Consider the following 23,453-nt stretch of genomic DNA (forward strand, 5'->3'; position numbering starts at 1 on the left):
TCCATCCAGAGAGTTCGAACGAGCAGAAGTCGTGAACGTTCTCGTGAATATATATGTATATATACACATAGATATATTTGTGCGTGTGCACGTGTATGTGTGTACGTGTGTATTATATATACATATATATATATATCCATATATATATGTCAGATAGATAGATGTAGATATTTATGTACATATATACATATATATACTTATATACATGTATATATACATATATATGTGTGTAAATATATACATATACATATTTATATGTGTGTGTGTGTGTGTGTGTGTGTGTGTGTGTGTGTGTGTGTGTGTGTGTGTGTGTGTGTGTGAACACGAAAAAAATCAATTGTTAATACATCATTTAAGGCTGTTTCAGGATTACGTGATTACTTATGTAAACTCACTTCTCTAAGAAAAACATGATGTCAACCATTTCCAATAATTATGCAAATTAACCGATAAAAATCTATCACAGATGGAATTACATTTTTTATTAAAATAATTTTTGCTACTAGAAATTTCGATTGTGTGTTAACTTCATCATAAGCCGCCGCTTGTGACGGCAATCTTCCGATCGATAAACGCGTCGAGACTTGGTTGAAAACGACATAAAATCAAAACACTAACCAACTGTTCAGCGCTGTGGTTATTGAACGTTGTCAAACATTCAGCTGGTGGTAGTGTAAATGACGTTGTTAATGAAAAATAGTGATCGAAGATAAGCGAATAAAGACATATAAATAAAGACCGTACGTCGGTCGTGAAACTGCATACCTCCGCCTGACAACGTAAGTATGAGCCAAAGTTTTTTTTTACCTTTCTTCATATTTTATTTCGAAATCCCGAACTTATGCGGTCCTGGATATGACCTTAAACTATATCCGATGGTGATAGCCCCAGCTTGCAGGCCTTAGGGAGTGTGGAGCCACCCTTTAATTGCCATTGCTCCCAGGTCCACTCTGACCCGGAGTGGTAGCACCTGTTAGGGTCCCAACTATGGGTTAAATAGAATACGATTTAAAAAAACAAATATACTATATTAAAAAAATCGTTCTTCAAAATCACCAGATTCGGCATTAAATAACCTGAAAAGGGTTGATATGCCGTAAAACAAAACAACCAACCAACCAACCGAACTTATGCCATGGAAACCTTGATAAATCCAAACCTATCTCTTATCAGGCTGAACATACAAGTTCAAATTCAGTCAAATTTTCGATCTTTACTGATATTTTTAAGACCAAAGTTAAAGTACAAGATCAAAGTAAAATAAAATGTTAAATTTCATTTGATGCAATATATTTAAAGGTTCTATGACAATTTCGAATTCCGAGTTAGGATAACCTCAACTGATGACGAAACGTGAGTCTTCGAGAACCAAAGTTAACACCAAGTGTGTGACTTTACTCTTTTTCTATGACTTTGAAATATATATTCGTATAAAATATGAAGAACAATTACATTTTAAACAAATTAGGCACAAATGACTTTGATTTTTTACTATTATCCGAAAATTAAATTAGTTCAAAGTTGGACTATTACCGATATTATTTGCTTATCAGTTTGGTCAAACGATGTGGACGCTAAACTTGTACACAAACAAACTCAACCGAACATAAACTTCGCGTTTATTTTTAATGCTATCACGGATATGAAAACATCACTTTTCTCTTGTCTTTCGTATATCATAAGGTATATAGTCTATTGCTATATACGGCATAATCACGTTGACACACCGGTTCCCGACAGATCACCGAAATTAAGCAACGTTGAGCCTGGCTAGTACTTGATGGGTGACCATTTGGGAATTCTAGGCGCTGTATGTGCTTTCCGCTTATCTCGGCATTGTTTCCAGTCGTCCTGAACCTCCACTGGTATTCAACAATGTCGATTTCAGGAGAGGTGTGGTTGGAGATTGCGCAACTCTTGCCACAAAAGTTTCACGCGCAGGCACCCTTACCGTGGGTATCCATAGTCTGTCAAGACTGAAGGAAGCCTTTTTTTTAGTCTATTGCAACTATCATATGAAAAAATAATAAAAGACTTTTTTTCGACAGAAAACATATTTTCTAATAATTCATATATATACGAGGTGCCTTCAATAAGTTTCCAGCCTTTTTTCGTATGAGCACGTTTATTGATAGTAGACACATTAAACTCTAGTCTCCTTGGAAGTAATCTCATTCAGCTGCAATGCACTCGTTCTACCGTTCCAAGAACTTTTGGAAGGCATCATGGAAGTCCTCTTGTGTGAGCGAGTCAATAACCATCGTTTCAGCCTATTTCATCTTCTCAATTTAATCATAATGGGAGCCCCCAAGGTTTCCCTGAGCTTAGGGAATAATCAAAAGTCACAGAGGGCAAGGTCTGGATTATAAGGAAGGTGAGGAACTGTCTTGATGCCCATCTTCGTCAAATGGTCTGTGACAATGGTTGGAGCATCCTTAGGGCAAACTTTGTGCAAATCTTCTGCATCTTCAGTTCTTCTCGAATAATTGTATGTACAGTTCCAACACTGACATAAAACTGTGCACTTATTGTCTCTATAGACATACGACGGCCCTTATCCATGAAATTCTTTATTTGGCTAATTAACTCTCATGTCCTGGCTTCTTTACTCCTCTACCTCCTCTCACTATCCCTCAAAAACTCGCTGCCTTCCTTGAATCTCTTATGCCACTCAGAAACAGATGCTTGACTCACGCAAAAATGGTCCAAAAGCAGTTTGAAATATTCTATACGTTTCTGTGACATTTTTCCAGGTTTAAAACTGGGTTTTATTGCATATCGTTCTTCTAAGGTGTCCTCACGTCCAGATTGCATTTTTTTAAATTATCCACCTTTAGTAGGGTGCATTCCGATTTCTGTTGTAGCTGTTCGTTTGAGCGTAAAATCCTAAAAATTGGTTAATCATGTCATATGATGAATAGCAATAGCATACTGAATTTTCAAGAGTCTATGACAATTTTAAAATGGCTGTACAAAAAAGTCTGGAACCTTTTTGAAAGTACGTCATATATGTGTGTGTGTGTGTGTGTGTGTGTGTGTGTGTGTGTGTGTGTGTGTGTGTGTGTGTGTGTGTGTGGATGAACAAAGATGCAATAAATCATTAAAGCTATAAGAACGAAATATCATGGTATAGCTTTAATGATGTGTTGGTGTCCTATTAGTATTGTCGCACGTTCACCTCAAACAAAGCATATCGCCACTTGGACGAAAGGGGCTACTATTTGGAGCCACGTTTAGGGGAGATGAGCAAGATGTCGGTTTACTTTACATTTAAACTTCTGCATGTCAGTACAATCAATGAAGCAGGTAATGAGAAGGGAATTCCAAAGTCTCGCTGTCTGAAGGAAGAAACTATTAGAAGGACTTCCGACGTGTAGAGATCTCTACAGTGAAGGGGTGTGATTTTATTGCTAAGCGTCTTTCTCCTAGGTATGTACGCCGAGGGGGGCACAAGTGCGGTGAGTTCATCAGAGCACATTCCATTAAAATATTTGCAAAACAGGCACAGAAATGCAACACTACGGCAAGGAGACAAAGATTGGAGCTTGGTTAACAGTGCGAAACCTATTAGAGACTATTCTTTCGATCTTGTCCAAGAAGGGAGAAGCTATCAGTAGAGGCACCAGCCCAGATAGGCCAACAATACTTCATGCATGGGCCAATTTGTAGTATTGTAGAGTATCTTCTAGAATGATAGAGGGAATCTACCTTCTTTGCATTTACAGTAAAAGTTAAAATGAAGAATGGCCTTGGAATGCGAAAAGAATAGTTTCGTGGACCTTCTTTAGACAAGTCGTTATTTATAACTAACTTATTACAGGCGTAAATAATCTGTTTTATCAATGTTCAAACTTGTTCGATTACAGTCATTAAAGCAACACTTCATACATCAGCACATTCAAAGATAGCATTTTAGCCTTACTATTCCCTACGGAGATGAAACGCGGAAGCATCTGGGTAGCTTAATTGCCTTATATATTTTCATAACTTACTACCGACCTCTACTTACGATTGAGTATTGTTGTCGTTAATACTGAAAATCGATACATAAAAGCCTTGTAATATTTTATGTGGATATGTAGCACAAAATCAATCACTTTTGATGGATCGATTGTTGCTATTTCTTCTGATGATAATTAAGTGATTAATTCTCTGCTACGAAACAGATACTGTAAAAAATTGTCAGTGTCAACTAAATTAAAGGAATAAATTGTAAGATAGTCAACATCATGAAAAAATTTGGAATATAAACTTTTGTCATTCATTCATTATATGCTCTGTAATTACATTGAGCTTTTAAATAAGGATTGGTAATATATAAAAAAAAGAAATATCCAGTGCCACGCAAAAGTATTGGATACATTACATTTTTCTTCATAACTTTAATTAGGGTTCAAGATTTTTACCTAATGGTCAGTATATTTCTATTACTATTCTAAATCATATTTGGAGCAGTAATTACAAAATCAAAGTTTAGAAAGTTTATATTTAAGGAAAAATATGAATTAACAAACGCAAAAGTATTGGATACACTTTTAAAAAGTTCTTTTTCTGAAATAAATTTAAATGACTTTTGCTTAGCGTGTTGCAATAATGCAAACGAGTTATCACTGACCAATCAGACAGCTTTATATTAAAAGAATTTTATAAGATTCTTCCAGTTTTAAAAATGTATGAAGTACCTAACAGAATCATCAACGTGATTGAAAATGCAATGAGATCATGGAGACTGGAATTGACAGCTGATGGACAACACAACAGAAATTAACATACAACGAGGCATCTTCCAAGGAGATTGACTATCACCATTAGTTCATCATAGCCATGATGCTCCTGGAAAATATACTGGGAAAGTGCCAAGTTCGATACAAGTTCTCTAACACGGAGGAAGAAATGAACCACCTGGTGTATATGGACGATCTGACACTTTTCGCAAGGGCCGAAAATGAACTAGAGACATTAATAAATACCACCAGAATCTTCAGCCAGGATGTCCAAATGGAGTTTGGTATGGAAAAGTGCGCACTACTAGTTATAAGAAAGGAAAAACTAGAGACGACAGAAGGCATGAAACTACCCAACCAAACGTAGATGAGGACACTAGGGGAACAAGACGCCTATAAATACCTAGGAGTACTGGAAGCAGACAACATCAAAGCAACAGAAATGAAAGAGAGAATTGGAAAGGAATACCTACACCTAAACGACGATGTTGACCGCCTCTAGGTGAAAAGGAAAGATGGCGGTTTGGGGGGGGGGGGGGCTGGTTTGTATAGAAGACTGTGTGAATGACACCAAAAAAAAACTAGAAAAATAGATAATGCAAAAAAATGAAAGAATAATCATAGCAGCGAGAGACACTGAAAAACCCAATAAAACAAAACAAAGAGACAAAGGATAAGACAAGAAAAGAAAAGTGGGAAGACAAACAACTACATGGAAGATCCAAAGGATGACAAAAGATGAAAATAACGAAAACATTTGGACACGGATGCGAAAAGGACACATAAGTCAAGAAACTGAATCCCTAATAACTGCAGCACAAAACAACTCGATAAGAACCAACCATATCAAAGCAAAGATCGACAAAACACAAGAAAAAAGAAAATGCAGACTCTGTGGACAACGAGACGAGACGATAAACCATATAGTAAGTGATTGCAGCGAACTGGCCTAAAAGGAATACAAGAACAGACACAACCAAGTGGGAAGGGTAGTACACTGGGAATTATGCAAACAACTGCATCTCGAACGCACAGACAAGTGATAAAAACATAAGCGGGCAAGAGTACTTGAAAACGAGAATCACAAAGTCCTATGGGACATGGACATACAAACTGATAAACGCATTCAAGCAAGAAGGCCGAATGTCGTAATAATTAACAAGAAAGAAAAGTCCTGTCAAATCGTAGACTTTGCTGTTCCAGCTGACCACAGGAGGAATATCAAAGAAAAGGAGAAACGGAGCAAAGCTAGCCAGAAAGCTGAAAAGGATATGGAAGATGAAGGAAATAAAAATAATACCTATAATAGTAGGAACACTAGTAACAATACTAAGAAACTTTGGAAAAAGAATGGGAGAAATTGGAATCAAAGGAATGACTGGAAAAATACAACCAACAACAATAATGAAAAGCCGGAACCAAAACGGGTTAGGAAGTGTGCCTCGGCCGAATGACTTCGTCAAATGAATTTGAACATCTCCCTCCACTAATAAGCTTGATAACTAACAGCACTAACAATATAAATAGTGTTGTTCCTTCGCAGGACAACTTCCATGATAATAATATTGGCAACTAGATCAACAACAGTATCCCTAATAATTCTACCTACACTAACCATAATAACAGTCTAAGCATCCACACTGCACCCATGTATCGGATCCATGTCAACTTTAACAAAGCAGAGAATCTCTAACCACACATCATCATTTAGTAATAAAAATCTACATAGTAACTACTCTTATAAAAAAAACTTAGATCTAAGAATATTCGTTTTTCAATTAATTGGAATATTATATGTAAATAGCAATCATACAACCCTGGCTCTAAATATTGTAAGCTCTGCTTATCTGAGGTAGTTAATATAATAACATCTCTCAGTCCAAGAATGTAATCAATACAAAGAGTGTGCTGATTTGCCAATGCGAGCATAGGGCTAAATACAAATATTTCAATACGTTTATCTCTCTCTCTCTCTCTCTCTCTCTCTCTCTCTCTCTCCATATATATATATATATATATATATATATATATATAGTAATTTATAAAATATATATATGGCGATTAAGCTACACTGAATATTCCGCGTTTCATCCACTCTAGGACTCTTCTGAAGAATCCTAGAGTGGATGAAACGCGGAATATTCAGTGTAGCTTAATCGCCATATATATTTTATAAATTACTAACTAGCTCTACCTACGTATTGAGCACTTTTGAAATAAATGCTTAAAGTTTACGCATAAATCTATACTTTCGTATATTAATTTTATGTGAGTAAATTAAGTAGTTATATATATATATATATATATATATATATATATATATATATATATATATATATATATATAGGTTGTAGTTTGCTTGAAGCATTGTTGAAGAAAATTATAAGGTAAAATTAAAAGCCAAGAACAATGCGAGATTTTTTTTTATATAGAGTAAAATTAAATGCAAACAAAAGAAATAAAGTTCTTTTTTTTGTTGTTTGTTTTTTCTTTTTTACACAAATTTTAACTCTAAACAACAGTAATTTTTTTTTCTGTTGTATTCAATGGTGATATAAATCTCATTTATATTTATATATCACCATTGAATACAACAGAAAAAAAAAATTACTGTTGTTTAGAGTTAAAATTTGTGTAAAAAAGAAAAAACAAACAACAAAAAAAAGAACTTTATTTCTTTTGTTTGCATTTAATTTTACTCTATATAAAAAAAAAAATCTCGCATTGTTCTTGGCTTTTAATTTTACCTTATAATATATATATATATATATATATATATATATATATATATATATATATATATATATATATATATATATATCAGGGGCGTTCAATAGTTAAAGCCACTGATCCACTTCCAGATGTCGGATCTAGCTGAAATTTTGGCATGTGCAGTAATTTATACGTTTCTGCATTATGTGGCAAATGACTTATTATAGTTTCTGATCTACAGGTATTCGGATTGGTATGAAATGAACATTAATTTCTTTTCAAAACACTAAAATACAGTGGCTATAAAAGAATTCAAATTAAATATATCATATAGTCGTACACAAAAGTAAATCTAAAAGAATAAGAAAGAGGAGAACTGTTTGGTTTACACTTCTACACAATCAAACGTTCATTTCCCACCAACAACATTTTACGCAAAACATTTAACAACATCCTCAAATTAAGTTAGGTCCTGGATATGACCTTAAACTATATCCGATGGTGAGGCCCCAGCTTGCAGGCCTTAGGGAGTGTGGAGCCACCCTTTAATTGCCATTGCTCCCAGGTCCACTCTGACCCGGAGTGGTAGCACCTGTTAGGGTCCCAACTATAGGTTAAATAGAATACGACTTAAAAAACAAATATACTATATTAAAAAATCGTTCTTCAAAATCACCAGATTCGGCATTAAATAACCTGAAAAGGGTTGATATGCCGTAAAACAAAACAACCAACCAACCAAATTAAGTTAGAGTTGCAGTAACTTCTTAGAAGAAATCGTTAAAAAGTCATAACAAAATATTAAGATTTAATGTATTTCGTGAAGGAAACAGCATTAACACCAATCCTACTTCAAATTACCATTACAACTACAGAAAATCTAAGGAAGACTAAATTTTATATAAGTATCCCAAATTATACCTTTAAAGAAAGATTCAACAGCAAATACTCTTTTAAGAATATTGGATATGGCGATAAAATATTAATTACTAGCAGGACCAGTTTACCGGCAATGCCCGCTGGAAGCATACCCCTCTCCCTCGTAAAAAGTTGAAGCATGGCTGTTGTTGGTATTGCCTAAATCCCAATACTCAATCCCAACGTCCTCATGTTAAAAACGGCTTTTCGAATAGACACTCCCAACATCCTCATGGTAAAAATGGCTTTCGGAATGGACACCCCAACCTACCCCTGTTAAGAACGGTTTTCGGATTAGACACCACATTTGGTGGGGTGCGGGTTGTCAAAATATCTGCTCCAAATTTAAACTTGATAGTCGTTGTCATGATCCAAATGCACAAATACTATGAACCAACCTTGAATTTTTGTATGTGCAGTGTCGGTCGGAAAAAATGTAAATGTTGGGTACTTATGTATTTTTGTTACCGTGCTGAAATAATAATGTTATTATTTTGAAAGCCATTCTGAACAGGAGTGTGTTTTGTAAGTAATCAGTGTTTCTACCCTAAAATTTAATAATCACATGATTACATGTTCAATAATAACGTTATTAAATTTTCCCTGTATAAAGTTTGTGAAGCCTTTATGATATAGACAAATTGTTTATATAGAAAAAACTTATGTTTACATCAAGAGAGATATCCGTGTTTACCTTTAAGATCTCCTTTTAGTTATAGTGTGTGCGTCGGTCAAGAAAAGTAAAACAGTAAAAAAAAAAAAATAACCCTCTTAGTGACATGCAATATGGTTTCCGTTCTGCTAGATCTATAGCAGATGCACTTACGGTTATATCGCATAAAATTAGCGAATCTCTCGACAAAGGCTTCCTTTCTAGGGCAATTGCTCTTGACATATCAACGTCCTTTGATAGGGTATGGCATAAAGGTCTACTTCACAAGATCTCCAGCTATGGTATAGCTGGAAATGTCTTTTCAATTATTAAATCATTTCTGTCTGATAGGTTCATAAGAGTAGTGATTGATGAGCAGAAATCAGAAACTCATAGTATTAGTGCTGAAGTTCCTCAGGGGTCCATCCTGAGTCCAACTCTCTTCCTAATCTACATCAATGATCTTCCAAATCACATCCTTAGATCATTTATGCTGACGGCACTACCATCTATGGCAGCACATTAAAGACCGTAAACGACCAAGTTCTCACTTATTCTCTCTCTCTCTCTCTCTCTCTCTCTCTCTCTCTCTCTCTCTCTCTGCCTCTCTCTCTCTCCTCTGACCTTGAGCATGTGGTACAATGGGGAAAGAGGTGGCTGGTTACTTTCAATGCATCTAAAACCGAGCTTCTATCTTGACATCATCAACGCTCTGATTCGCATCTAGCATCAATTGAAATGAATGACTCTCGTCTTGGGGAGGCTCCATGTTTTGACAAGCTTCTGGGCTTGATGTTTACTCCTGATCTAGAAATGGAACACGTACATTAAATCCGTTGCCAAGTTCGCTGGAAAAATGGTGGGATCCTTCTATCGATACAGTAGATATCTCCCTGCTGATGCAATTCTCTACCTATATAAAAGCCAAATACGTCCAAGGATGAAGTATTGTTGCCACATCTGGGCAGGAGCTGCTAGAAAGACATTATCCTTGTAGCCTAGTGGGGGGTGCCCCTTTCTTTTCCCAGCAACCTCTTTCTCACAGAAGAGACGTTGCGAGCCTGTCTCTGTTTTATTGTTACTTCCATGGCAAGTGCTCGTCTGAGCTCCAATCTATTGTCTCCCCTCGCCAAACATTCGCGATAAACAATCGTCTAGCCAAACCCACTATCAATAGTTTCCCCCACTCTTTATCTTTGCCTAGACCTAAACGTGGATTCCATGCACAGAGCTTTTTTCTTAGAACCGCACACCTGTGGAACTCTCTTCTGTTTGCCTGCTATCCAGCTGACTACAATATGGTCATCTTCAAGTCTAATGTAAACAAGTTCTTGATGAGCCGTAATCCAATTTACCAAATTTACACTTCTAACGATTACTATGATAGTGTCCCTTTGACTAGTGTAAACTCTTTAGCCCTTATCCTCGAGTGGACTCTGGGCCTTGATAAGTGGTGATTCCTTTATAAGAAAAAAAATGTAATTAAGAAAATGAAAAGTGGGTAACTACATTGCCCGAAAACCTTTAATAAATACTAGTCTTTTTATAACGCAAATAGATCGCAAATGCATAGGTAAATGAAAAAAATTGTTTAATAATTTCGCAGCTGTAGTTTCTATAAAATAAGTTTTTGCTAAATCACGTTGATTTAACCCAACGGTATTTTTTTACAAGAAATAGTATTTTAAAAAAGTTGTATTGCTTACTGTTCGAAAAACTACCTATTTGTGTCCAATCAGAATGCGGTATTTTTATTTAAACGCAAATAGGTCACAAATAACGTAGGTAAATGATAATGTCTTATTTTGTTCGGAAAACTACTTATTAGCGGACAATTTAAATCTTCTTCGTTAAAACGCAAGTGGGTCACTGATGACGTAGGTAAACGATAATTTTTATTTTATTGATGTCACAACTGTATTTTCTATGAAATAATTTTCTGCGTAAAACGCAAATACGTCCCAAATATCGTAGGTAAACCGATTTTTTTTTTTTTTTAATAATCTCGCGACTGTATTTTCTATAATATAATTTGTGCTTATCGTAGGTAAACCAAAATGTTTGTTTAAAAAAATAATTTCGCAACTGTATTTTCTATAAAACAGTTTTGTGCTTATGCAGTGCACGTAGATTACTCCGCCCGCCCCCACCGGTATTTTTTTACCAAATAGTCATAATGATAAAAATGCTCCAGAAACAATGATATTGATTAATAATCGAAAAAGTACTTATTTGCGGACCATTGCAATGCGGTATTTGTTGTAATCATACTGTTTCCCCTAACAAATTATAAGAAGTTTGGTGTATAAAATTCATAGTAACTATATCAGAAGTCTTTGTCTAACGCAAAGCAACAAAACTTTTTGGCTAAAACGCCAAGCAGAGGTTCACTAGTCGCAAGTTGAGTCGAGTAGAGTTCGTTGTTTACAACACGAAATACACGTCGACGTACTCTATTCGCATGTCTTAAACGATTCTCTCACTCCTCCCAGCGACTCGTTTTTTTATAATGTTTCGGGCACACCTAATTTGCATGTACCACACGAGATTGCTCGAGATCTATGCGTGACCGGAGGGTTTAAAGACAACAGCCGCCATCTTGAGCCTCTTTTTTTCTCTTTTTTCTGTCTTTCAGCCTACTGCCGAGAGATTCTCGCCCGTTTCTGAGGTAGGTCCACTCTATGTCTATCACAGTAACGATATTTAAGATTTAAAAATAAAGAATAATGTATTGTTTTGAAGTAAATGAAAGGCCTATAAATTTACATGCGTATTCGTACCTTCATATGTTTTGTAATGTTCTGTGCGTATTGTTTAAAAGCAAAATGTTCAGTCTAAAATAAATAAGAAGTATGTTTTTTTTCAAAAAGTGTTTTTCTCTCTTGCGCACGCGCGCTCTATTTAGGTATCAGTGTATTTGCCTCTCAGCATGCCTCCCTATAAGTCTACTTTACTTTGTTTGTGTATGTTAATGTGTCCGTGTGTATATGTTTACGAAACGTGTTGTTCGCCTGCTGGTATCGCAAACCTCGAATATCGTGATTATGTCCTTGTTTTGATTTGCATAAAACAATAAGTTGAAATGATAACAGTAGAAGAAGTTAATTAATATTGTGGGGAGAAGGAAAATGAAACAGAAAATAAACCGGCTGTTTATCGGCCATGTTTTTTGTAGCGGCTAATGTGTTCGTTTATTAAATAAGGTATTTATTCTCGAATAAGCGGGTTGAGAGGTAGCAACTAATGAGAAGGGATGGAAATGTGTAAGGGAGAAATCATTATTTTGGGAAAGGGAAATGTAAAGTTAATGATTTGTATAGGAATTTATAATCCAGTTTAGAAGGGTAACTGGAGGAAATAGTAAGAATGTGTATATGTTTTCCGGGTGTAGACTGATGACAGGAAGAGAATAGTAGAAAGAGAGGAAAAATTAAAACTACTTCCTCTGTAGATGACGGCAATCGTCATGATGACTTTCCTAGGATGCAATATAGTGGTTTAATATAACGAATAAATGTGTCTATGACTCGGTCAAAAGTTAGAGAAGATGGCTGATAATAGTTTAGACATAATAAATTTGTATATGGCATATGTCTTGCAAACCTACGGTAATTTGGTCCAGAGGGGAAAAACTGCGCCTCTTTTATTATATATATAGGGATTATATTAGATTATTAGATTACATTAGATTTAACCGGTTAAAAAAAATCGGAGCAAGTTAAACTATATATATTTTTTTAATAATAATAAAGTATAGAAAAATCGTTGATATACCTACCCGTCACATAATACTCAAAAAAATCACGGAAATTGATCAAGTTTTGTTTGGGTTTTTTTTTTTTTTTTTTTTTTTTGGAACTAAGAAAATAACATATTATAAGGAAACGAGAACGTTGTCTTCATTCACCAATGTTTACTATTAAAATCGCTAAAAATCGGAAAAATGAATTTCTATATATAAAAAAATACTTGATCGATGTTCGTAACTTTTGGAATATGACATTTTCGTTCCGTGACATGTATGGTACCTACATCATAAATATTTTCCTGTTTTTTTTTTTGTTTGTTTTTTTTTTTTTTTTTCATTAATTACGTTTAACTATGGATTGGCACCAACAAATCTTTATAATTTCAACCCCAGAAGTGTTAAAAGTTAAAATTGTTAATATTTGCTTTTATTGGTATGATGAGTTGAGGAATTATCTATTTACACGTGTTACTGCGTAATACAAAATTGATTTTAACTCCTAAACGTTCTGTTATATGCGATACAGATTTGGGAACGGTACACTATCTAGAGACGTATTTGTTTCTTATACTGGCAGAGAATTGCGCTATAGTGTAGATGGTATTGTTTAATAATGCTAAATTAATTTGTAACTTAATTAAACTACTATAATTAATAAACTACTATAATCAATAATTATAAATTAAACTACTGTTTATGTTTATGCTTATAATGCATTCGTGAAGGAAAGACGTGGGCAAGAGTTTAATGAAGCTCGAAGACTCAAATAACTGCAATACGTTAATACGGAACTGTCATTACCCAAATCATATCAAACAATTTTTTTTCTGTCACAAACAGTCTGCATGAAATAAAAAAACTTTTATTCTTCGAGTATATTTTGGGCTGCCAAAGAATCGCAGTACTAAAGTGTACACAAGACAATCAACTGACAAATATTAGATTTATATTTTTTGTTTGTTTTTGTTTGTTTTTTGGGGGTTTTTGTTTTGCTTTTATTATTTATTTATTCTTTGTTTTGTTTTTATCAAATGCGATCAAACCAAAACGAAATGAAGTGAAGCCATTTTGATCGTGTTCAGCTGTCTAGCGAAGAGATGTAAGAACAATGTCATCTCTTCGCTAGACAGAAAATGTCGTCGGTATCTCTTAGTATCGGGGTAAGCGAAAACCATGCGACAAAATGTCTGTCGTATTGATCAGTCGATTGTACTACTCTCTGTCTAAGTTTTCGTGTTGTCTATTGAAGTCTTGCCAAGCTTATATATATATATATAGCACTTATGTAGTTGTGGTACCGCGCTGATATGATAACGTTATTATTTTGAAAACCATTTTTAACATGGGGAGGGTGTTTTGTAACTATTCTGTGCTTCCACCTAACAATTTAATAAAAAAAAAAGATATCGAGAAACTTTAATTTAACCTGAAAAAAACTATTTAAAAATAGTGCTGTATCAAAAATACATGTACTGTGTGTGTGTGTGTGTGTGTGTGTGTGTGTGTGTGTGTGTGTGTGTGTGTGTGTGTGTGTGTGTGTGTGTGTGTGTGTGTGTGTGTTAATGATGCGACAATTCCATCCATACTAAATTCCTAATTCCGATACAATTACAGATTTCGATTCCGATTCTTCATAAATCTCTATAAATGTTGCCATTTTCCCCCGATTACCGCAAAAACGAACGTTAAATTTTCAAATATTTTCTCAAGCGTAAAATTACACTTGTGACAATAAATGATCTATTACTGGTAGTTTAAAATCAATATATTTACATTTATTATTTTATTATGACTATTAGAAATGGAAGATTTTGCTTTAAACAACATCAAATCAAAAATATAATAAAACGAATCGTTTTTTCCGATTTCTGATTAATCGTTCCAACACTAATATATATATATATATATATATATATATATATATATATATATATATATATTATTTTTTAAATATAATTATCCACTGACACGTGTTTCGTCGTCCACGACTTATCAGAGTGGCTGAATCTAGCGAGATTCGATATATATATATATATATATATATATATATATATATATATATATATATATATATATATATATATATAAAAGCACAAGTAGTTAGTTACAAGTTAGTTTGCCATCTTGAATTATCTTGGTAAACTTAATTGTAATTCTTATTTCATTTCATTTCATTCATATATATATATATATATATATATATATATATATATATATATATATAATTATAACGACAAAAGAAAATTCATTTATATAAGGATGGAAAAGAAAGGCCTTAACTAAAATTATTAAATAGAAATAGACTTAGCATTTACATAAGCCAATTTCGCAAAAGTCTTCAATTTTAAAACAGAATTTAACTACATAAGGATGAAAAGAGAAAACCTTAACTAAAATTTTATGAATAGAAAGCGGGGATCATCAGTTGCTTACCATGTAGCTGTTTCGGAGAATTTTGTTTATTTATTTAGATATATGTGTGTGTGTGTGTGTGTGTGTGTGTGTGTGTGTGTGTGTGTGTGTGTGTGTGTGTGTGTGTGTGTGTGTGTGTGTGTGTTGTCTTAATACGACTCGTCTGTATGGCTAGATAAGAAAATATCACCAGTCACTCGGTTCGAATAATGGATAGCTACCCTAAACCAGGTATTTCTGCGGTCCCGCATGGGTAGTTAATGTTAATGGGTTACTTACTAAAGGTTATATATCTACTGAAAGTTACACACCTCAAGTCCCCATTGTTACTTGAAGAGGGGATAATTAAAAATTCATGCAGTAAGAGCAACTAAACTTGCAACTGGTTTGTTTGAGATGGAGGGGTTAATATTTGGTTAAAATATTGTTTATCTGTTAGTTTAGGAATAGGATAACAAGTAAAAGTATGATTAAATTGATATTAGGAATTAAAATAAAATTTGATGCCCGAACTCTGGATATTTAAGGTGATAGGAGGGATAATAAAATGTATCTATTAAATATAAATTAAAATGGCGACATTTATCTATGATTTGAAGTACAATTCAGTGCAGGTATATCTGGAAATAAAGTATAAGCTATGGCGTATTCAGTATATATAATTAAGTATAAATAGAAATATGGACATATTTACAGTAGATACGAACATATCGAAATTGTAGATATTAAGTATATTTCTTAATAAAGTTCTTCTGACTTCTAACGCCTGTTGTTTAAAATTTGGAATTGCATTTTGCATAACAAAGAGTATCGGCTCAGTTTTTAGTATAGCTTTTTGTATTGCTGGTTGGTTGGTTGGTTGGTTTTTTTTTTGGGGGGGGGGGTTTACGGCATATCAACCCTATTCAGGTTATTTAACGCCGAATCCAGTGATTTTGATTAACAACTTTCTAATAGAATTTTTTTTTTCAAGCCGGTTTCTATTTAACCCATAGTTGGGACCCTAACAGGTACTACCACTCCGGGTCAGAGTTGACCTGAGAGCAGTGGCAATTAAAGTGTGGCTCCACACTCCCCAAAGCCCGCAAGCAGGGGCATCACCATTCGGATATAGTTTAAGGTCATATCCAGGACCATTTTTTTTTTTTTTTGTATTACTTTCACCCATCTAAGAGATATAGAGATTGCTAATTAATGTAGATCACTTTAAATCCAAGTACAAAACTATAGCTAATAAATATCTATTTTATAGCAAAGATGTAGGATAAGAATATACGCTAATGCACGCCTTAGCAATAGAAATCTATAGATGTTTAGTGTGTATCGATTTTTAAAAGGTCAGCCTACTAAACTTAATGACCAAAAGCTAAACCCCTCTCCAAAAGTTCGTGCAATGTATGTGCTTTTATAGCAGCTTAGGAAGAAGAGCAATTAGTTATTTTACAGGAGAGATGATTATAACTTACAGAATATAGTATAAATACAAATTAGGATATACAGAGTTTTTGGTGGAGTTTAGGAGTATAGAAATTTTGGATAATGTTTATCATACAAAACAGACACAAGCAGTCGTCTTGGAGGCAAAGTATCTGTTGGATATAAATGGATATGCGTAGCATGCTAGCAGCGCCATTTGCTCAGTTTCGAGAGAAACAATAAATGGGGAGGCGTGGTTTGTTGTCCTAGTCAGGAATTAAGGCCAGGCACAAAAGCTAGTCTGATTTTGTAATATATATCTTTTGAATTTTTGCGATCATAATCTGTCCGGATGTCCGCTGACAATTTGGCCCACCACTTGTTCTCCATTCGATGAGTCTCACACTGTACTTTTTGCTCCTTTATACACTTTTTTATTTTTATTTTTTTATTTTAGCTGATCCATTAAAACGCAAACATATCTCATGAGCCTATTTCTTCTCTTCCAAAAGATTGGTGAATATGGAATTATTTTCATCAAACCAATCCCTAGGTTTGGATTTCTTAAAGCCAAGAATTTCAGCTCCTTTGCTATCTGCTTGTGATTTAAATCGTTCCCAAGTTCTGTCAAATGTGATATTAATAAATGAGGTTCTAAGAGTTTCACACGCTTCTTTGTTTTTGTAACTTGGAGACATCAATGCGTTTAAGCACTTTTACCCCATTGGTTCTGACCTTTTTCCTTATACACAACTTTAGTTTAGCACGAACAAGTGTGTGATCAGTGTCAGAGTCTGCACCCCGCATACCTCTTACAGTACAAATATCCTGAAGATCACGCTTGTGCATGATGACATAACCAAGAATATGACCATGTTTTGACCTAACGAATTCTCACGTAGCTTTTTTTTTTTTTACACAGTGATCACCACTTATCAAGGCCCGGAAGCCACTCAGGGATAAGGGTTATTGCAAGTACATTACGTTAGTGTGGAGATTTGATGTAGTGTTTAATTAAGGGGGCGGTTCATTAGGAATTTGTTAACATTGGACTTGAAGACATCCAAGTTGTAGTCCGGAGGGAAGCAGGCAGACGGAACTGAGTTCCACAGGCGTGCAGTTCTAAGAAAGAAGCTTTGTTCATGGAATCCGCGTTTTGTATTTAGGCACAGATATAGAGTGGGGGAAATTTTTCACAGTGGATTCAGCTAGACGGGTGTTTTTCGTGAAAGATTGGCGAGGGGGGACCAGAGATTGGAGTTCAGACGAGCATCTGCCATGGAAATAACGATATAACAAGGACAGGCTCGCAACGTCTCTTCTGTGGGAGAGGGGTTGCAGGGTAGAGAAAAGGGCATCCCCCACTAAGCCACGAAGTCTATTTTGTACTCTGTCAAGGCAGGATAGGCTGTTTTTAGCAGCTCCTGCCCAGATATGGCAACAGTATTCCATCCTTGGACGTACTTGGCTTTTATATAGGTAGAGAATTGCATCAGTAGTGAGATATCTTCTGGAGCGGTAGAAGGATCCCACCATCTTTCCAGCGACCTTGGCAACAGACTTGATGTACGTGTTCCATTTCAGATCAGGAGCTTAATTGCCATATATATTTACATAAATTAGTATATATATATATATATATATATATATATATATATATATATATATATATATATATATATATATATATATATATATACTTAGTTTTGTTTTGTTTTGTTTTTTCAAAAAAGAAATCCAGCAGAGTGCTCAATTATAAGAAAAATCCGAAAATAAGAGCGTATCTATATATATTGTTTTTGATAGTGACGAGTATTGGTTGACGACAGCTTGATATGGGTATCTAAAACGGTCCTAATCATCGGGTTTGAAACCGACGGTACCAATGACCTGTCTCATCTAAAAACTTTCTGTAAACAAAATATATATATATATATATATATATATATATATATATATATATATATATATACAACAACAACAAAAATACCCGCGCTTTACTCGGGACTTTAATGTACGCTCTAGTACCCACTTAGCGGACATCCTTGTAGTAAGTGGATGTTGTAAGAGCAACTATTTTTTAAGGTGTTTAAAAATCTATACTACCTCTTGAAGTGACTGAAATCCAACTATGAACTTTAAAGGAAATAGATTATATCAAAGTTGACGTTTATATTGTTGCACATAAAAATTGAAACAATTATAAAGAATCACAATGGTTGACATTTGTTTAATTGGTTGAGGGATCGGGGTGAAGTAGGGTGATCTGATCCAAATTCACTAAGAAGTTGGCCGGCGCCATGGTGGCGGCCCCAGGGTGCGTGACGAACCCTAACTTGGTGTGCACCATCTCTAGGTGGGAGAGTTTTTGAAGAACCTACCTAAATATGACCTTAACCTTTGGCCTTGACCTTGAAAAGTGGGGTGAACCATCCCTAGGTCTAAGACCATCATCATGTCAGGTTTTGCCATGATCGATCCAGTGGTGTGAACTGTAGGAGAGTTGTACACACAGATACTATATATATATATATATATATATATATATATATATATATATATATATATATATATATATATATATATACTAGCATGGGTACCCAGCGTTGCCTGGGTTGACATGACGTTCTGTTTGAAACACACCGGTATACTAATCATTTTCATCATGGGCAACGTGGATACTTCCGCAACAAAAATAAAAGATGGATGAAAACATATAAATGTAATCGGCCAAAAAGAAGTATGTGATGCCCTCTCCACCAGATATTTCGGCAGAAAGGATACAAAGAGAAGAAACTATTCTCCGGATATTGAGCACTGGAAAGACCCCCCCCCAAGAAAAGATAATTAAAAATAAATCATTACAACTTTTGTTTCAATAAAAATAGCAGTGAATGCCCGTGTGATCGCAAAAAAAAGAAAGAAAAAAATATACCAAAATTAATTTTTTAAAAAAACCCAATTAAATGACATTTTCGTCATTTTGTATTTCTACTGTACTCCTCCCTCTGCCACCCCCACCCCCCAAAAAAATGAATTTGTCATATTTTGGGGTTCGTTCTGTTTATAAAATTGTTAGGTGAAAGTACAGAATGGTTTCATAAAAATTAAATTTATCGTTATTTTATGTTTCAAATGTAATTCCCGCCCCCCCCCACCACCACCACAAAAAAAACTAAAATTTTTATATTTGTCATGTTTTGTCCACCCCCCCACCCCCGCCTCGATCGCCAAACTTGAAAAAATGCTAGAGATGACATGTCTTGTGGAAGGTTTTTGGCCAATTTTCGATGTTTGTCGTCCGAAGGGTCGAGCTTCAAAATGTATGTATTATGTAATTTATATATCACAAAATCAATAAATAATATAGTCTAATTTAAAACAAAAAAAGAAGTGTTTTTTAGAAATTTACCTGTAAAGTCCGAGGTTTAAAATCTTTTTCTTTTTTTTTTTAAACACGTGTTTTTTTTTTTTTTTGTTGTTTTTTGTTTTTTTGTTTTTCTAATGAAAAAAATTAGGGTTTGAATTACATCTTTCGAGTAGTTATAACTTGTAAAAACAGGGAGTTGAATTAATTCACGCCCCCCCCCATTTTGAAATGTCTATTAAAAAGTAAATAATTAATTTACTCACCAAAATTTTATATATCACAAATTGCAGATAAAATATCAATAAAAAATATATACAAATTTAAAACAAAAAAGAAATGTTTTTTTAGAAATTTACCTGTAAAGTCCGAAGTTTAAACCCTTTATTTTTTAAATCACATTATTTTTTTGTTGTTTTGTTTTGTTTTCTTTTCTTTTTTTTAGTTTGTTTGTTTGTTTTGTTTTTGTTTGTTTTTTTTAATGAAACCTATGTCCTTGCTCCTTTAATTGAAAAAAAAATAGGGTTTGAATTACATTTTTCGAGTAGTTATAAGCTTGGAAAGACAGGGGGTCGAATTATTCAATATTTTTAACGGAGTTTCTGACACACCTGGGCAGGCAGGCTCGAACCCGTGATGCAAAGGCAGAAAAAAAAGTGGAGGTATGTGTAAGGGTGTTGGTTGAGCAAAAAAAAAAAAAAAGGAAAATTGCGAGCACAAACTAAAAAGAAAAATTAGGAGTAGTAAGCAGGCTCGAACCCGTAACGCGCCCGAGCAAAAGAAGGTGAAAAAAACAAATGGTCTTATCAATACGCCCACCGCGATTGTGACCTCGCGGACGGTCGAAATAACGTGTTTTATCAGACGTCTATTTTGGAGAGCGGAAGATGATACGAAAAGTATATATTTCTCCTTTCCTTATCAACTTTGATTCAAACACAAAATTACGGCAATTTAAAGGCTTTAAATTAAATATCTATTTGAAAACGTATTTGTAAAAAGAACATATATTAACAAAAATAACAATGAACTCTTAAAATAGCTGACTTGTGTTTACTATCGTGATACATCGAAATTCCAAAGTTAAATTTGAAGTCTTTAAATTGTCGAATACAAAGTAATTGTTTGGCTTTAAATAAAATGCAAAAGTTAAATCTTCTGGTTTGTTCTGCTCCTGCACGAAAGAAAATCAATCTTTTGGGTTCAAAGAACTTAAAAAATGACGACATATTGTGAAACCCTTCATCTTCGAAACTTCTTCGATTTTTTTTTTATACCTAAATGCAAGGGAGATAACAATTTCTAGTGACGTTACGAATTGCCTCCCTTTATGCATTAGCTATATCTAGAGTAGGGCAGGTCGATTTGCAACTTTTTTCAGAAAATCAACATGGCACTGGTGATGATAGTTGGGATTTGATGTAATAAGAACATATACCGAAAATTAGATTCCTGTCTTGAACAGAAAATTGAGCATTTAATTTTAAAAATCGAGTAGAAAAATGCTGAAAAATCCTTCAGTTTCATAGCATTTTTCACAACACTGATTTTGAAATTTCACTATTTTTATAAAATATTAAATTAAAATTGATATATTTATATGAAATACATTGAAAGAAAAGTATATACATGAATTATAATTTTAATTATGAATCACAACTAGCAAAATATCTCCACTTTTACTGCATTGATTAAACCAAAATTGTAAAAAAAGTTAATTAGCAACTAAGTCTTTTAAATTTCACAATTCAAAAAGATATGTGGAGATGTATTGCACAATATAACAACTTGATACAAGTTACAGAACCATGTATTTTAATTTTTTATAAAATGCAATAATATAAGCTGTTATAATAGAACTAAATTTTTCTGTATACTTTCCTTTCGAGGAAAATGAATGTCTAATTTGCTGGCATGATGACTTTGTAATAATGTGTCTATGTCTTGCTTCCTGCCCATATACAACTTTTGGAGACAAATCAATCAAATTTGACCAGTGAGTGGCTGCAAAATTGATAACAGTAATCTTTTCATTTTTTTTTTTGTTTGTTTTTGAGTTGTTCACTATTTCTGAAAAAACAACACAAAAAAAAACAAAATTATTTGAAAACATTTATTTTTTATATTTTTGCGATGTAATATGAATAAAACTAACTATTGTTTGGGTAAATTAAGAAAACTAATAAAATTTAATGGATAAATATTTATTTACCTAATGGACAAAATCGTTTGAATGCCCTCTTCTCTCACATCCAATTCATCTGAGTTTATCATCGATATTATATTTTCCGGAAGTAGTGCAAAAACACTATAATTTGAACTGTTTAAAACAGTAATTTGGATTTCAGTTAACTGTTTTGTTCTCTGAATCATATTAAAATATACTGTTGTTGGTTTAAAAAAATATTGTCGGTTTTGATCTCAAACCAACTAACTGCATACACTTGGATGATAAATTTGACCAAAATGTTTAATTCATCATAGTGTTTGAGGATAGACAACTCTAGTCCATAAACACATTAATCTTGTGGCTTATATTAGCCACCTTCCTTGATTCAAGGGCCCAATTTTCTAAGTTAACTTCTCCACAAGAAATGCCAACAGCATACTCAAAAAGTAGCCTCTGGTCTTCACACTTAAATTATTTGTTTGTTCTGCTGTCAGATAATAATGATCTGGAGGGACACTAATTTTTTAGAATTCTACTCGAGGCAAATCTTGATAATTATTGATACAAAGTTTCTCCAAAGATTGACTGCTTGCCGAATACTAATTATTTCCTTGGCAATTAACTTGGAAATCTCACTATTTTTTAAGTGGGGATAACTGTTTTCGCGGAAATAACTAAACTGAATAACTTGTCATGAAGTTGGAGGCGCTGTTTCATCCAAATGACAAGGTGGACCAGCAAATTTTGTGAACCACGGGTTAAAACTGAACGTTGTGCTTTTACTGACATTCTAATCTGAAAAGTAAAATAAATAAATGGATTATAACTGAAGGAAACTGTTTTAGGCTATCTTCCAGTTTCATATGTAAAATAATAAGTGTAGTTATAAGAAATAATGATAAACTTTGTAGAGTTGAATTAGATGTATTGAAGAGAGAGGACCAAACCAAATCAGAGGCATAATAGAGTTTAGTTTAGACATTTTTAGCAGATTTTAGCTCCACCTTCGATAACATGAATTTATCCATAAAGAGATTCATTCTTGCTGTAACTGTGCCATTTTAAACGAGTGTTTAGAGATTGCAAAACCAGTGCTTGTGCATCTGTTACTATGCTATTTTTAATAGTATTTTCAAGTTAAATTTAATTTTTATGAAATTTTTGTTTATCAAATTTTTAGGTGCAAGTACAGAATAGTTACAATACAACCTCCTTCCCATATTAAGAATGGCTTTCTAAATAACAAAGTTATTTTAGCACAATGCACAGATAACGAAAAACCTTTACAGGAGTTTCCTTATTTACTTGTATTAATCTTTGTGGGTTATCTCATT

The 23,453-nt window shown here is 33.9% G+C and overlaps 1 protein-coding gene and 1 pseudogene across 2 annotated transcripts in view; both read left to right on the forward strand.

Moving 5' to 3' along the window:
• Window positions 1–511: 511 nt before the first annotated feature.
• LOC145283765 (AP-5 complex subunit sigma-1-like) overlaps window positions 512–23,453 on the forward strand; it is a 37,472-nt gene continuing 14,530 nt past the window's right edge. The window contains exons 1-2 of one of the 2 annotated variants that reach the window (XM_080132820.1): window positions 512–779; window positions 11,642–11,674. The gene's annotated coding sequence lies outside the window, so the exon portion shown is untranslated. The remainder of the gene's footprint in view (window positions 780–11,641; window positions 11,675–23,453) is intronic. The other variant, XM_080132821.1, reaches the window with a different exon arrangement.
• On the forward strand, window positions 1,701–1,817 carry LOC145284150 (5S ribosomal RNA; annotated as a pseudogene).

The sequence above is a fragment of the Euprymna scolopes genome, chromosome 8, assembly GCF_053919585.1.
Source record: "Euprymna scolopes isolate OS-2025 chromosome 8, ASM5391958v1, whole genome shotgun sequence".
NCBI classification, from domain to species: domain Eukaryota; kingdom Metazoa; phylum Mollusca; class Cephalopoda; order Sepiida; family Sepiolidae; genus Euprymna; species Euprymna scolopes.